The following is an 18,200-nucleotide window of genomic DNA, read 5'->3' as shown; positions in this document are numbered from 1 at the left end:
AGATTAGAAATGAAGAAAAATCTCAAAGCAATAACCAAAACTTCCACTCTAGTAAACTGGGAAGAGAAAAGTAAATTAAACTTCAAGACAAGCAGAAGAAAGGTAACAATAAAGACAAAGACTTGTTCAAACAAAAACTTACAGAACTCATTGCCAACAGATCTATACTATGATAAATATTAAAGCATGTACTTTAGGCAGAAGAAAATTAAAATGCATATGAAAATCTGAATTTACATAAATAATAGTCCCAGGAATCATATAAATTAAATTAAATGTAAGAGATTTTTTTTCTTATTTCTAATAGATTAAAAAGATAAGTATCTAAGTAAAATATAGTAACAAAGTATTATGGGTTGTTTAGTATATATAGAAGCAAAATGTAGCACAAAAAATAGCAAAATGGTTGGAAGCAAAGAAACAGAAGCATATAGTTGTAAAATGAAGTAAAATGGAATAATATAATTTGCAGTGGGATTATATAACTTGAAGGTAAGATATATTATAAACCATAGAAAAGTAACAAAAAAAGGTTAAAAGAGTAACATAACAGAAGAAACAATTAGAAAATAATAGCAAGTTAGTAGATTTGAATTCATTCATTATAATAGTTACATTTACTATAAAAGGCTTTAACCCCTCAACTAAAAGGCAGAGTGTCAGATAGGATAAAAAATTAATAACAAATGCTTTCCAAAAAACGTCCACTTTAAAAGTTTTAAAAAATGGAAAAATATATACCAAGAAAATACTGATCAAAATGAAGAGCAAGTAGGTATATTAATACACAAAACAGAATACAGAATGAGGAATACCTCCAGGCATAAGAAGGGATATTGTTGGGAAACAATTCTCCTTGTTTCTCTAACATATCCTCACATCTTGTGATTCCATTTATTATGGACAATTCTCTTAAGGATGTTTGTGTAGGGAACAGCCTAGAAAGATAGACATTGTGTCTCTCATCATCTCCAGGGCATAGGGCAGATTTTTTTGCTGTCTGGATAATAGAGATAATGTCCTCCAGGGAAAATGCTGGGCAGGTTTCCTAACAGCCTTCTTCTGTGTAACAGCCTTGGGGTTTCATAAGCTCAGTGTTCCTCAAATGGACACACATTCATTTTGTGCACAGCATCTACCTAGGCTTACAGTATCCTGTACTCAAGAGATTTAGGGGAAAGGGGAAATTTATATAAACATGAAGCTCATGCTATTTCCTTTGTTGTGAGAAATAAAAGGCTTTGTCTCCGACCCAGGGGTCTTGTGTCTTCTCCCAAAATCTATGTAACTGTGGCATTGTGTTGGTAAAGGAATCGATTCATTAAGAAGATAGAACAATCCTAATCATGTATTCACTTTACAGATCATCAAAATATATGAAACAGAAACTGACAGACCTGAAAGGAGAAGAGATAAATCAACTATTATAGTTGAAACCTATAAAATACATTTTTCAGCAATAAAACATGAAGACAGAAAATAAATAAGGATATAGAGAACATAAAATAGTAACACTACCAACAAATTTTATCTAATTGTCATTTATACAACACATCATGTGTAAATTTTATGAAACATTTAAAGAATTATGCCAACTTTACACAAACTCCTATAAGAAGTTTCTCTCCTAAAGAGAAAATGAGAGAACACTTTCCAACTCATTTTAAAAGGACTACTAGTACCAAAATCAGAGAAAAATATTATAAGAAAAGAAAACTTAACATAGACCAACACAAAAACAGTACAAAAAACATTATTATCCAATATTTTCACATGAAAATAGATGCAAAATTCTTTAAGAAATTATTAGAAATCAAATTTAGAAACAATAGCAAAAAAGAATACAACATGAATGAGTGACATTTATCCCTTAAATTTGAGGCTGATTTACAGTTTGAAAATCAGTCCTTATAATTTACTACATCAAAACAATCTAGTAGAAAAATATATCATCTTAATAGCTACAATAAAAGAAATTGAAAAAATTCAACATCTACTCAAAATAAAAAATTTCTCAGCAATCTAACAATAGAAAGGAACTCCCTTAACTTGATCAAGGGCACCTACAAAAAACCTATAACTGACAGCATACTTAACTGTAAAATAATAGTGCTTTCTCCACAATATATTGAATAAGAGGATGTCTAATCTCACCAGTTTCATGTAACATTGTATAGGAGGTCCCAGCCAGTGAGATAAGACAAGATGTGTAAATTAAAAGACATACAGACTTGCAAAGAATAAACATGACTATAATTACTTTCACAGAATCACAGTCATCTATAAATACAATTTGAAAGACTCTATAACATACCTCAGAAATCGTAAGTGAGTTTCAAAAAGTCACTGGATACATGGTCAACTTACAAAAATCAATTATATTTGTGTATAATAATACTGAACAATTGGATATTGATATAAATGTTTAAATCTTCTTAATATATAATAGCATAAAAAAGGAAACATGAAGCACCTAGAACTAACAAATCTAGTATGTGCAATAATTTCGTGCTGAAAATAATGAAAACACTCATGAGAGAAATTTAAAATGATCTAATAAATTGAGAAAAAATATTCTGCTTGTGGAATGGAAAACTCAATACCGTTAACCTGTCAATTCTTCCTAAATTGATACATAGAATAAAAAAATACTAATCATAATTCAAGGAGGCTTATATTTTAGAAATGGGAAAATGATTCTACAATTTATATGGAGAGACAATGGCCTAGGGAGCCCAACAAATTTTGAAGCAGAAGAACAAACTTGGAAGACACACAAAGCCTGATTTCAAGATTTATCATAAATCTTCAGTAATTAAAACAATGTGATTTTAGTGCTATTGATTGATGAAAAATAGAAAGTTCAAAAATAGACCCACATGTCAACAGTCCATTGACTTTCTGACAAATGTAGTATTCCAAGGAAATGCTAGTAAGAAAGTATACGCCTTTCAGTAAATTGTATGCTGGGAAAAAAAAAAAAGACTTCATCTCTTCTCTTCTCACACATTATATACAAAAAAAAAAAAAGATTAACATAAAATGGATCATAGACCTAAATGTGAAACTTAGAAATAAAACTTCTAGAAGAAAATGTAGGAAAAAAATCTTTGTGATCCTGGAACAGGCAAATATTCTTATCTAACACACAAAAGTAGAAATCACAAGATAAAAGTTAATAATTTATACCTCAAAATTAAAGCTTTCTGCTTGCAAAAGATCTCTTAAACCACAGTAATATGACATACAATCTAGTATAAGTGGACAAAAGTTTTAAAGAGAAACTTCATACAAACCCACAAAAATATAGATGTTAAATAAACATGGAAAGATGCTTAGTATCATTAATCATCAGGAAAATTTAAACTTAAATCACAGTGAGGTATCACTACATACCTACTAGACTGGCTGAAATTCTCTCTCCCACCCCCTGAAAAAATTACTGGTGAGGGGATGCAGAGGGAATGGAAAATGATATAGCCATCTCAGTAAACCATTTAGGAGTGAGAAACAAAGTTAAACATACACTTACCATATGAACCAACCATCCCATTTCAAAGTATCTTTATAAGTGTTGAAAATATAGCCCCATAATACCTGAATGTTCATAATCACCAAAAACTACAAACAATTCAAATTCTCTCAAATGGTGAATGGATACAGAAATTGTGGTTCATCCATGAACAGATCACTACTAAGCAAAAAAGGAACAAACTAATGACACATCAACAACGTGATGCTCTCAGGATTAAGCTGAGTAAAAAGGCCAGTCTAAAAAGGTTACATATCCTATATTTTCATTTATATGATACTGGAAAAAGCAAGACTATAGCAACAAAATCAAATCAGTGGTTTGCAGTGGCTGAAGGGAGGTGGAACCTACCTCACCATGTAGTTCCACAGAGTAACTTTTTACAGTGACAGAAATACCTATTATATAAATTTTTATTGTAGTTACACATGTATACATTTGCCAAATCAACAAACTGTACAACTAAAACAGGTAATTTTTTCTATATATAAATTGCATTTTATTAACTGAACAAAAAATGAACAAAAAACTGAACAAAAAAAGAGAAAACTGCTCCAAGGAAGACATACAAATGATCAAAAAGCACATGAAAAAATGCTCAATATCACTAATTATCAGAGAAATGCAAATCAAAACTACAATGAGGTATCACCTCATACCAGTCAGAATGGCTGTCATTCAAAAATCCACAAATGACAAATGCTGGAGAGGCTGTGGAGAAAGGGGAACCCTCCTACACTGCTGGTGGGAATGCAGTTTGGTGCAGCCACTAGGGAAAACAGTGTGGAGATTCCTCAAAAGACTAGGAATAGACTTACCATATGACCCAGGAATCCCACTCCTGGGCTTGTATCCAGAAGGAAATCTACTTCAGGATGACACCTGTACTCCAATGTTCATAGCAGCACTATTTACAATAGCCAAAACATGGAAACAGCCTAAATGTCCATCAATAGGTGACTGGATAAAGAAGATATGGTATATTTATACAATCGAATACTACTCAGCCATAAAAACCGACAACATAACGCCATTTGCAGCAACATGGATGCTCCTAGAGAATGTCATTCTAAGTGAAGTAAGCCAGAAAGAGAAAGAAAAATACCATATGAGATCGCTCATATGTGGAATTTAAAGACTCATGGACAGAGAATACAGACTTGTGGTTACCAGGGGGGTAGAGGGTGGGAAGGGATAGACTGGGATTTCAAAATTGTAGAATAGATAAACAAGATTACACTGTATAGCACAGGAAAATATACACAAAATGTGATGATAAATCACAGAGAAAAAAATGTGACAATGAGTGCGTATATGTCCATGAATGACTGAAAAATTGTGCTGAACACTGGAATTTGACACAACATTGTAAAATGATTATAAATCAATAAAAAATATTTAAAAAAGAGAAAAATTAATATGATAATGCTATTGGGTTTATAGATTTCAGCTGTGACTGCCAGAATCCTTTTGCAAAATAATTCGGTAGTATGTGTCATGAGTCTTATATATGTGCCTGCATTTCATTCATATAACTCTATTATAGCAACCAAAGAAAAAAATCTAACATAAGAAAATTTGTATCCATAGGGATGTTGACTACAGAATTATTTATAATAGTGAAATCAAAGACTTCAACTTGAGATCTAACAACCTGTGAATTAAGACTTAGTCAACTTGAGATCTAACAACTGGTGAATTAAGACTTAGTCAATGTCTTGTCTTTACTCAGACTTTATATAAATATGAAATTTATTGAAAAAAAATTGAAAAAGTCATGAAGCAATGTAAATTAAAGGAAGTAACATACCCAATTTTATTTCAAGTCTTCTTCTGTTAAATAATGGCTGACCAAACATATATGTATTTCCCATTCCCTAGAGCTGGTCTAACTGGAAATACAGAATTGGGAATAAAATCTTATGTAAATGGTCTCCCATTTTTATTGCTTCTTTTTTCTGCTTCAACCTACTCTCAGTCCCCCACCCCCTTCACTTTTGAGGCATCCACTCACAAATCAATATTCTACCAACTAAGTTTAAAGATCGCCAGGGTAAAGTATTTTCCTTAACTATTTTTTTGTTTTGAATTTAAATAATAAATCTATACAAATGGCTATACAAATAAAACATACAAAAAAATTAGCCTACAAATGATAACAAGCCAACCAAATACAAACACACACACAAAAATACTCCATTGTTTTAGAAGTAATTTTATCATTAATAAAAAGATCTCTTGATTGTAGTATTGACTTGACTTGATATTAATTGATCAGTTATTGATGATTAAAAATGACTGAAAGTTGTGATGTAGTGAGTAGATATACAAGCACCTTAAATAAAGTCTGTTTGTCATGCTTTTGAGCTTAAATATATAGATGATTTTCAAGGCAGAAGTTGTCTTTTTGTTGTAAATATTGTATCTTAAGGATTGAATAATCGGACTATCAAAAGACATTTAGGATTTCAAACCAAGTTCTTTTCTTTTTCTTTTCAGTTTTATCGAGGTATAATTGACAAACAGAATTGTAAGATATTTAAAGTATACAACATGATCATTTGGTATACATATACATTCTGAAAGAACTACTACGATTGAGTTGACAAATTTATCATGTCTTATATTTACCTTTTTTTTCCTTTACTGAGAACACTTAAGTTCTACTCTCAGCAAGTTTTAACTATACAATACAGTATTCTCAACTATAGTCACTTTGCTAAATGTTAGACCCCTCATAACTGAAACTTTGAACCATTTCACCAGTCTCTCCCTATTTCCCTTCAGTTCCTGGCAACCACCATTCTACTCTGTTTCTAAGAATCGGACTATTCTTTTTTTTTTTTTTTTAGATTTCACATGTAAATGATGCCATGCAGTATTTGTCTTCCTCTGGTTTATCTGACTTAACATAATGCTCCTCATGTCACAAACAGCAGGATTTCCTTCTTGTTGAAGGCTGAATAATACTTCATCGTGTATACATTAGTTGATCCTTGAACAATGCAGGGATTAGGGGAGTCAACCCCCAGTAGAAAATCTGAGTATAACTTCACTGTCAGGCCTCCATATCTGCAGTTTTGTTATCAATGGATTCAACCAACCAAGGATGGTGTAGTAGCGCAGTATTTATTGAAAAATATCTTTATGTAAGTGGACCTGCACAGTTCAAATCCATGCCGGCCAAGGGTTACCTGTATGTACTACATCTTCTTTATCTATTCCTCTGTGAACAGACACTTAGGTTGTCTTTATACTTTGCCTGTTGTGAATAATGCTTCAATGAGCATACAGTATATAGATACCTCTTCTGGATACAAGGGTGTAATGTACAGCACAGGGAATATAGCCAATATTTTATAATAACTTTAATGGAGTAAAATCTATAAAAACATTGAATCACTATGTTGTAGACCTGAAACTAATATAACATTGTAAGTCAACTTTACTTCATTTAAAAAAATACAGTAGAAAAGTCAAAAGCATTTTAAAAAAAAGGAACAAAACAAAGAACAAATGCCTCATAGGTTTCCCAACGTGGTTAATAACCTCTGCTCTAAAATGAGCTTTCCTTGTATGATTTGAAGAGTTCTACACTTTCAACCTTAGCAGTTATACAAAACGCTCTAGTGAAAGCTTTAGGATAATCTACTATTTTAAATTTTTAATTGAGAACACTCTGTCAATGACTTCGCAGAACTATGTAAAATTGTTTCAGCACTTATCCTCCGTAAAAATTCTACTAGTTTAAAATAATCTTTTTTTCTAACAATTATCATTTTATTCCCTCCTCCCCAGCCCCGTACAATATAAAAGATTTCAGGATTTAAAATTTGCCCTTGCCATGAACCACTTCAAAGTAAAAGAAATCAAGTGAATTCAGGTGACGTCTTACAGAGTAATTGCCTTCTTTTCATACTAATACAAGTGGTCTCTCATGCCTAATTTCCCTAGCTAGTCCATATAATATAGGCAACTGTGTTAACACTTAGCAACCTTAAATGATATCAGACACTAATATGCAGATAAATGTTTCTGTATTCAATAACCAACTTATCAACAGTTCTGTGCTCACTGTGCATATTAAAATGCCTATTTTCTCTCCCAACAATGACATGTTGAAAAGTAAATACTGACTATCTGTTACGTATCTTGGCAAATAATAAAACATTAAATAGAATGCTTTAAATGAAATCTAATGAAAGAATCATTTCACAAGAAGTCCTTTCTACCATTAGCGTGCTCTAATCTTCATTCTGTAAAGATACAACCTCAGAGTGGAAAAGAAAAATGTTACAGTTGGAGTATGGTGTGAGAAGAATCTATAAAGAGAGACAGAGCATTCATTTAAAAATGTGTATGTAAATGGTACTTTTTCCCCTTGCAGTTCTAAATTAGAGAATATGTATCTAGAGTTGACAGTAGATTCTAGTGGTAAAGGTAATTCAGTGGTACCGAACCATTTATTCTGATAGCAGAGAAGGCTAACATTTCTGTAATGTTAAAAGTGGTAAATGCTCTTGACTTTTAAATCAATCAATATAGGAATGTATAAAATAGAAAGTGGAAGTCCTTCCTTTCAATATCACTATTTTTGAGTCAGCCAAATACTTTTCTAGAATTGTATACATGTCTCTATGTATATGTGTTCACATGTATATGCATGTGTATGAGTGTGTGTATGTGTGTGAAAAGTATCCTGTATAGAAATTCTAATGGCTTCCATAAATTTGGTAGTGCCTTTCTGGCAGTATGTAATAGAGATACTCACATTACTGAAGGGAGAACAGAGAAGCTTCTAATTGCTTATCACATTTCTTGTGGAGCTAAATGGATGCTACATTATTCAAGATTAAGAGATATATTTCCAATGCACCAAGCAAGATGGATGCCTTAAAATCCCTCATTTCCTCCAAAAGCTGTTCATTGTTTGCCTTTTCATTGCTTTGTCATTGCCACGGTGAGGGATACCTTTGGTGCACAATGTTATTTGCAGAACAATTTTTGCCACAAAAAAAGGATTAATTTTTTTCTGCCATTTTCCATTTTCATCACCAATTTCCAACTGTCATGAAAGTGAGCTCTGTTTTTACACGACATTCCATTCTTATTACCATCTTCTTCCCAAGAATGAAAGTCTGTAATGAGAGCAAAGCCATAGCTGGCATCAGAGGGCTGTTATAATTCATTCTCATGACAAAGATAGTAATGAGAAATGACAGTGGCACAAAATGAATCCTTTCCCATCCCAGCCCCTTGGATGATAATGAAAACAGAAGATGGCACCAACTTTATTCATCTTCATGACACCAATTGTGACAGGATTGAAAGCTGCAGCAACAAACCTATCTGAAGTTACAATTTCCCAGTCTCATTCCCATCATGTTTAAAAAACAACTACAAACAAAACAAAACAAAACAAAAGAAACTGCTATACCACCATTTCTTCTGGGAATACAGTTACAAGGAAGCTTTCAGAGGTTGCAGAATTTTATTTACTGTCTACAACTGTACGCATTTCAGAAAGGATGAAATACGTCCATCTCCTAAAATTGTGTATTATTTTTTACTATGAAATCATCTTAACAATGTCTCTAAAAGAAGTGATGGGAAAGAGCAGTGAGAGAATATGGAAATAAAAACACTTTTTGAAGTTCTAATTCAATTCTTTGACTCTTCCTAAAAATACAAATTTTAAGATATAAAATATTTAACTAATACAACTAAAACAGAATCTTACTCTTCCATATCTTTCCCCTCCCCTCCTCTCCCTTCCTCTCCCTTTCATTCCTCTCTTCCCCTGCCTGTCTTTTTGAGCTATGATTGTACCTTTATAAAATCTAAAAGGGAATTTAGAGCTAAGTTGATTCAAACTCTGCATTTTACAAATGAGAAAATGAAGCAACTTATTCACCGTCACCCAGGTAGTGCCAGAATCCTCATTCACAGCTTTTCAATCTGATATTTCTAGGCTGTAAGTTGAAAATGCCAAAGAATAGGTAGCACACAGTATGTGTATTCTGCTCAATTTCTTTGCAACCTCGATATAGAAGGAGGATGGAATTCTCTCAAGAAATTCAAGGCTATTTTGTAGTCAAATAAGACGTGTACAAGGAAAAATATTTCATACTCGTTTTTAATTTTCACATTTTTTCCTATTTGTAGTCTAGAAGATCTGCTAGAGAGTATGTGACTTCTTCACATACTTTTCATAAATTAATCTTACTTTTGGCAGTTAAGGCATCTGTAAGATAAAAAAGATGACTTGAAAATTCTATTTCTGATGACTGAGAGTGAAATCACAATTACTACTTTGTTTTCCTAGTTGGTTAAATGCAATGTTCCCACTACATTTGCATTGCTATAATAAGTCAAGCTTAAGAAAAATGCATATACAAAAACTTGCTTGCAATTACTTTGCCTGACAGTGATGCAAAATGTAATTAAAAGGTTTGAATTGTACAGGTGCTAAAAAGAAGTGTATTATAAAATAAGCAAACCATAATGTTAAGAACTCCAGTTGGGTTATTAACATGTTATGATCTTAATTATGACATTCCAGTGTTAAAATTCCAAGTCTACTGCTAAAGAGAGGAGGTTATAAAAGTAGGTTATCAAAATCTTTATCAGAGAGTTATTTTAACATTATTTTTAAAAGAAATTTATTGTTTAATTATAGAAGTAATATAGCTACAATCTAGGAAATATGTGAAACGGTAAAAAGAAAAATAATTGCCTATTATCCCAGTACTCAAACTACCATTATTATTATTTTGGTGAAGTTTCTTCCAGGCTTTTTTTCATATGCTTTGTTAATTTTTTTGTTTACAACTGTGTGAGCACAAAACATTTTGTACCCTGTCTTTTCACTTTATTGTATATATTTAATAGAATTGTATATTTTCAAAGTGAGTCTAGTTCATATTTTAAGAAATTACTTTGGTAAGAGAAAGTGATCACCATGGCACAGAGCCTCAGGTCTGGTCCAGAAGGTAATTCCACTTTGCTGTGAGGTGAGGCTTGAAATAACTAGGGCATTTTCATTCCCTGGAACCATTTCATGAGAAATGCTTTGCTCTGTGCTGAATACTAAATACAGGACAAAGTCTCCATCAATTAAGACTTGGAATGAGGCCAGACCTAAATCACTGGGGTAGAATCCTTGCATCTCAGCTTCATAGGGATCACCATATAAAGAGACCAGCTGATACAAGACATCATAATTGCTGCCCATGGAAGCCAAAGGAAGGCATTTGAATTCACAGAGATGAAAGCACTTCTTTCAAGGACACCTGAAGGCATGTTACGAAACCAAGAACTGCAATAAAATCAAAATTACTTAGGAAACTAACTGTAATATATGAACGACTTTATGAGTGAAACTCAATTTAAAAAAAACAATATATAAGTAATGAAACAGTAAGGACTCCCACAATTTTGTTACCTGAGATTCAAAAAAGTGAATATTGGAAACCTATAAAATCAACCTTATGTGCATATGTGCGGGTGAAATTTGGCACAAGTATGCATGGGAACACTGTCTTAGTAATATCTAAATTATAAACTGTACTTTAAGTAATTCAAAAAAAGACCAAAGCTCATGAACAGTTTCAGAAATGTTAAATCTTTCCAAAACTTCAACAAAGTTTATCATTCAGAAACTACAACAGATTAAAAATGAAAGAGGTTTAAAGATTCTTCTACTTAGAATGCCAAAGTCATACCAACATTTGTGGCTATTTTCAAAGATGAGGGGGGGAAATGCACAATTTCTGGAGAGGAGATTGACAGTTCACACCAAAATCTCAAATTTTTGACTCTGTAATTGCACTTGAACTTTTTTTCCCCTCCTTCTGGTAACCTTTTAAGATTTCGCTATCTTTGTTTTGGGGAGGGTGTTTGTTTTTCTTCCACTTTTATCAAGATATAATTGACATATGGTACTATGTAAGTTTAAGGTGTATTGCATAATGATTTGACTTACATACATCATGAGATGATTATCATAGTAAGTTTAGTGAACATCCATTATGTAGATACAAAATTAAAGAAATAGAAAAAAATTCTTGAGAACTTTTAGGATTACCCTCTTAACTTTCATATATGACATACAGCAGTGTTAATTACATTTATCATATTATACATTACATCCCTAGTACTTATTTATCTTAAAACTAGAAGCTTGTACCTTTTCACTTTAAAGATTACACTGTATCTTTGGTTTTCAGTAGTTTGACTAGGCTGTTCCTAAGTATAGTTTTCTTTCTATTTATACTTTGTGGGGTTTGTAGACCTTCTTGAATCTGCGGCTTGTTATCTATTCATGTCTAGGAAATCCTCAGCCACCATTTCTTCAACTATTGCCTCTCTGATTAGATGTCTCGTATGCCGTTTACTGTATGTTTTTTCTCTTTGTGCATTGCTATGAATTCTCTCTACTGCTCTATGATCTGATTTACTAATTCTTTTCTTTTTTGGCTATTTCTAATCTGCTAATAAACTTCTCTGATAAACTTTTCATCTTAGTCATATTTTTTAGATGTAGAATTTCCATTTGGCAGGTTGTGTGTGTGTGGATTCTAGGTGTCTACTGAAGTTTCCCGTTCTTTCCTCTGTTTTCTTGAATTATATCAATTGTGTTATTTTAAAAACTCTGGTAACTCCAATATCTGATTCACCCATGGATCTATTTCAATTGCTGTTTTTTTCTTGGTTTTGTTCAATTGGTCCTATATTTTAACATGCCTTTAATTTTTAGTTTGATATCTGAAATGGTATGTTAAAAATTATATAGTCTGTGAATAACATATCTTCTTCTAAAGACATTCTTTTTTTTTTTTTTTTTGGTGGAAGGCAGATAGAGTGTTAGAAGTTCACCTCAATCCTTTCCGGAGTTGACTTTAGTTTTTTAATTTTATTTTTTAAAGATTGTTATGTTTTCATTTTGTTCTTATCATTCTGTCTGGGTATTTAGTAAGTCCTTCTGATTTCGTGGAACTTGAACTTCAATCTTGTTCCTTAGAAGCAGGCAGATATTGAAATCTGCTCTGTTTTTTTTTTCCTCCCAGCTGCTGCTTTCCATTGGTTTTCTTGCGTGCATAATTAGGAGTCCATCAATATCTTGAAGAAAATCAGGATGAGATTTTTGCACTTCTCTGAAGTATCCAGCTTGAGATACTTTGGGATATCGCCATTCTATTTGTACCATCTTTCCTAGTCTTAAACTCTGATTTCTGTCTCCTTAGTCCTATAAGACTCTTGCTTTCTGCTTGGGCTCTATTCCCTCACATAGCAGAAAATTTCTAGGTACCCTTCAAAGAGAACCTAGCTGAATTTAGAACTCACTTGAAGTCCTTTCATTCTTATAATGGTTGTAGTCTCTCGTGTGCCTAACTAGTTTGCTTATATTCCAGTGTTTTCAAACAGTTGTATTTTACATCTTGATCAGCTTTAATAACTGTAACAGAAAAGTTAGTCTGTTATAATTCACTTCTTCATAACTGGAATCAGAACTCTACTTCTAGAAAATAAATTAATCAAAGGAAATAATTATGAATGTGTCAACGATTCAGCTACCTGGATAATCTATAACAGCAATTTTTCTATTGGTAAAAAATTGGGAACAACCTATAGGTCTCATAATATGAAATTATTTCAATCAATTATGATTTATCCACTGTAAATCAGAATTGCTCCCACTATTAGGGGCATAATTGAGGTGATACATTTCAAGTGTGACCAAGCTCTGTGTGTGTGTGTGTGTGTGTGTGTGTGTGTGTGTTCTTCCAGTTACATTTACACTTTACAGGTACAAACATAAATAAATCAGGAGTTGGACTTAACCTAACCATACTCCAAAACCCCATACAAGGGCTATTTTTGTCTAATTTAAGAGAAATGGAATGTATTAAAGCACATGAATGACTCACAGAATTTGAGGGGACACAGGAGTAGGGATGAGGGATATACTGCTAGGAATAGCTTCAAAAATCATGAAGAACTGCTTCCGTGAGGACACCACTGCAGACCTATCTCAGTGGAGATGCTACTGCTGGTCCCTTTGATACCAATGATACATGACACTTGAAGTTGCTGCTAGGAACATTATCAATGCTGCTTTAGAAAACTAGAAACAGCTTGAATCACTGTTGCAAACCATTTCTGAGAGATTCCAAATTGTTCTTTAATGACATGAGTCATTTTACAAATAGGTACATCCTTCCCAAACCAACTGTTTCCAGGTAGTTTGTGTAATGGAAGAGCCAGCAACACATCCATGGCTATCAATAATTGTCCATATATTCCAGGATTATATGTTCAAATTATTTAGTTTTCGATTCTCTGAGCCAACCAAAACTGGTACTGCAAGGATGCTCACCATACATCATTCCTCTCCTCCATCCTGCCTTTCTGAAGGGCTGTTTTCCTGCAGATATGATTTGTCTGTCCATAATCCTGCATTTAGCTCAATCTTCCCTTGCTCCTTAAGTTTTCAGGCCAAGCTGGGTCCAAACTATGAGTTGTCAGATTTCTCCCCAGTCTAACTTCAGGCTATTTAATTTGGTGAATGAAGCAGCTTTTTCTGAAATCTTCAGTCATGGATGTTACCTCTTGGAAACCTTCACTTTTCTTTATGATAGTCACTAATTTTAGCAGTCCTTTCACATATTTTGCATAGTTCTCTTGTTTACTGTTATGTGACAGCACTGGAGCATATAAGGCATTCAATACATAAGCACTCATACTCATAATAATAATATGAAATACATTATAATGAGATTTTTATAACATTTTATATAATTAATAAATCCCATCTCTCTCTAGTTTCTTTAGAGAATCCATTTGTATTTATGCCTCTCATTCTCATATTTTCATGTGGTTTCCTAAAAGAGAAGGATCAAACTGCCCTTTTTGCTATTTTTAAAACCATACAAGTCATCAGTTAATACATGTTTATTGAGCTGAGCTAGCAGATATGCAATAACAATGCTAAATGACCATCTGTAGAATAAACCTGGGGGGAATCACATTAATACCTCTAATCAAAAATTAATGTCACTGATTACTGAATAATCCATTTTTCTTTACTTGTACCCATCCTAAGAAGGAAAAGGAAATGGACATTCAATATTCTGTTGAATGTTACTGTCTAATGAGATTGTGGGGATAAAAAGGTTAAGTGAAAATTTCTCTACTCTACACAAATTGTATTTGTGGGATGTGCCTTTCATCTAACTATGTAACAACAAATTGTCAGACTAAAACCATTATGGAGCAATCTGGAAACTCTGCCTCTAGTTTCATTAAGTCTAATGGGAGCCAGAAAGAAGCAAACGAACAAAAAAAAAATCAAATAAATGTAGAGTTGTTCATAAGATAAGATTTGCACAGAATTTAGGTGAAATCACAATCATGGTTATGGAATAAATATCCTGTGTTAATAACTTGTCTATTAAAAAATATGTCTGCTAGAAAACTACTGAAAGATCAGGGCTTGGCCATTAGACTCAAAAACAGATTGATATGTGGAGACAGTATCATATTTGCCTTCAGCAAGAGGCAACAAAGAACAACACACTCAGGCTTATCCTCTAAGTGAATCTACTTTTGCCAACATTTGGAATTGTCATACTTCAAATTTAGCCTTTCTGGTGGGTTTGTATTTCATTATGGCTTAATTTGCATTTCCTTGACTACTAAAGAAATTGAGCTCCTTTTTATCTGCTTATTTTATTATAGTCTCTCCTAAAGTATTTGTTCAACACTTGCATTTTTTTCCATTTGGTTATCTTTCTCCTGTTGATGTGTAGTGGTTCTTTATGACTCCCAAATATATAGCTATATATTTTGCAATATTTTCTCCTGCTCCTGGGTATAGCTTTGCTTTCTAAATAATATGTTTATTAAGTTGAAACCCTTAATTTTAATGAACAATTGAAACTATTTTCTTCTATTATTATTTCTATATTTGCAAAAACACACACACTTGTTTTTCTTTACACTACACACAACACTCTGAACACTGCTGTACTCCAGTTACCAGATGTATGTATGTTTGGGAGGGGGCGGGGTTCTCACACCAGACAATTTGGCAAAACCAGCTGATTGTCCTAGAATTTAACTCAAATTCTGGTTCTGTCTATTCAGAAATAGAGTCACATTCCACATGTTAAGGATTCAGTCCTACAAGACTGATCTTGCTCTCACTTGAGATGCCAACTGCAAGTACAGGTTGTTACCTGCGCTTCTGACCCACTGGCTATCAATGGGAGGTTCCCACAGCCCTCTCCTTGAGTTAGATTAATTTGCTGCACTGGCTCAAAGAACTCACAAAAACATCTTATTTACTAATTACTGGTTTATGATAAAAGGATATAACTCAGGAACAGCCAGATGAAAAAGGTGCACGTGGCAAGGTATGCAGGAAGAGGTTCCATGCCCTCTTTGGGCAGACTACTCTCCCAGCACCTCCACATGTCCACCAACCCAGAAGCTCAGCACACCCCATGCTTTGGGATTTTTATGGAGAGTTCATTACATATGCATGATTGAGTATATCATTGACCATTGGTGATTAAATTCAATTTCCAGCCCCTCTCCACTTTTGGGAGGTGGAAGGGTGGAGGGAAAGACTGAAAGTTCCAATCCTCTAATCATGTTTGATTCTCTGGTAACCAGTCCATATCCTTAGAGGCCTTCCAAAAGTCACCTGAATCACATAAACTCAGGGGTGGTGGAAAGCGGCGTGTTAAGAATAATAAAAGATGTTCCTTTCATCGTAATCTCTCTGAAGACATCTCAGGAACTAAGAACGAATACCAAATATTTTAACAAAAGACACCCGTATTGCACTAATCACCTAGGAAATTACAAGGGTTTGGGGAGCTATGTGCCAGGGACTAGCGGAAAACCAATACATATGTTTCTTATTATAAAGCACAGTATCACTGTGCAAAAAAATTTTCTCTCCAGACCTTTAAAGTATTTTCTCAGGTGTGTTTCTAGAAGCATTATTATTTTGCCTTTCACATTAAGAAATCTAAATACACCTGAAATAAATTTTTGTCAGTGCCGTAAGTGCTAATTTTTAAAAATACAGTTATCTAAAGGCTTCAGCAGCATTTATTGAAAAGAGCCATGTAACGTTAGCTTTGTAACAAATCAAGTGTCCAAATATGTATGATTGTGTTTTTGGATTCTTTTTTTACCCCCTTTGGTCAGTTTATATATTTTTTGCACCAGTATCATACTGTATTAATAAGCCTTACACATTTTGTTTTAAAAAAAAAAGACAATAGGCCCAAAATGGAGCTGCTTATGCTAAGCCCCTTGTCACCAAACAGAGATTTAACTTACAGTTTTGGTTGTTCCAGAAATGTAACCTTAAACCAGTAAGTCAGGAACCACCTGATCAGCACTAGTGGTAATCTGCCTGATAGACCCTGCTGTCGTCCCTTAAAGGAAAATCACTTTGCAATAAACAACCACTTCTTTGCCTCATTTATTTTCGTTGTCCCCGCTCCCTTCTGCCCATAAAAGTCTCTCATTTTGAACAGCTCCCCGGGGCTCATTTTTGCCTGCTAGATTGGATGCTGCCTGACTCAAATTGATTTTTGCTCAAATAAACTCTTAAAATATTTAGCATGCCTCAGTTTATCTTTTAACAGTTCCGTTAGGAACAGTGAGTAACTTAGCTACACTTATTAAGAAGAGGGAATGGAAGCAGACGCCAAGGCCCAGGAACAACCAGACGACGTACCTGCTGAGCCCCTGGGCTCACTGCCTTCTTGCCGCCGCCTCCGAAGGAGCTGGGGGCGACCACAGCTTTTGCCTTAGGAGCGCTCAGACTTTATTCGACCATTTCTTTTCCAGACTTGGTCTGGAAACAGCCGAAGCTGGAATGGGTCCGAATTAGAAACCAGACCTGGTATAAGGTTGGGCTGAGTCCGACTCCGAAACAGGACCGGGTGGAGGGTCGGACCGTGAACAAGTTAGAACCAGGACTGGTTCCGGGTCAGGCTGCGTCCGACGTAAGCTGGACCCAGCGTGTCCCAGCGTGTCCCAGCGTGAGGGCTTGGTGCATAAAACTTTAAGGCCGGACAAACAGGATAATCTTATCCAAAATAATTTTTAAGTACAGCGGCCACAGCGGACAACTTTTAACCTGGATAAACTTTTCCATTTCCGAGGCGCCCTAGAGAACACGGGGTCTCTGCCAAGCACACACAGTAAAGGGTCGAGGGAAAATTATTTTTCCTCCTCTTCAGTTTCTCGCGACCAGGATGAGACCCGCTGGGACACCCCACCCGCTCCGCAGCCTGCAGAATCCTGAGCAAACTGGCCGAAGCCGGCGAAGGGTAAGAATTCTCATTAAAATCAGCTCTCATTAAAATCTTCCTCTCAGGAGAGGAAGGGAAAATTTCATGCCATATTTTCCTTTCAGATTATAAGGGAAAAAACATTTATAAGAATTAAATCTTAAAATCGTGACTCGTGAATTCGCCTTTGGCTGTCTATCGGTTGTCGACACCTTCTGTCCCAGGGACAGCTTTCGCCTGTCAATAACTGTTTAGTTCTTCTAAACATTTAGGCAGATTCTTCTGTTCATTTTTTCCTTTGGGCTTTCTAGTATTTCCTCAATGGGAGGATTGTCGTGAATTAATCCATA

At 34.2% G+C, this 18,200-nt stretch overlaps 1 long non-coding RNA gene across 1 annotated transcript in view; it reads right to left on the bottom strand.

Annotated features, from left to right (window-relative positions):
• LOC140700212 (uncharacterized) overlaps positions 1-17,610 on the bottom strand; it is a 212,893-nt gene extending 195,283 nt beyond the window's left edge. Inside the window, exon 1 of the long non-coding RNA XR_012078537.1 lies at positions 17,292-17,610. This is a non-coding gene — a long non-coding RNA (uncharacterized lncRNA). The remainder of the gene's footprint in view (positions 1-17,291) is intronic.
• Positions 17,611-18,200: the final 590 nt, after the last annotated feature.

Source organism: Vicugna pacos, chromosome 12, assembly GCF_048564905.1.
Source record: "Vicugna pacos chromosome 12, VicPac4, whole genome shotgun sequence".
In the NCBI taxonomy this organism is placed as follows: Eukaryota; Metazoa; Chordata; class Mammalia; order Artiodactyla; family Camelidae; genus Vicugna; species Vicugna pacos.
The sequence above is the reverse complement of the archived record's forward strand: the minus strand, read 5'-3'. Positions and strand labels throughout refer to the sequence as shown.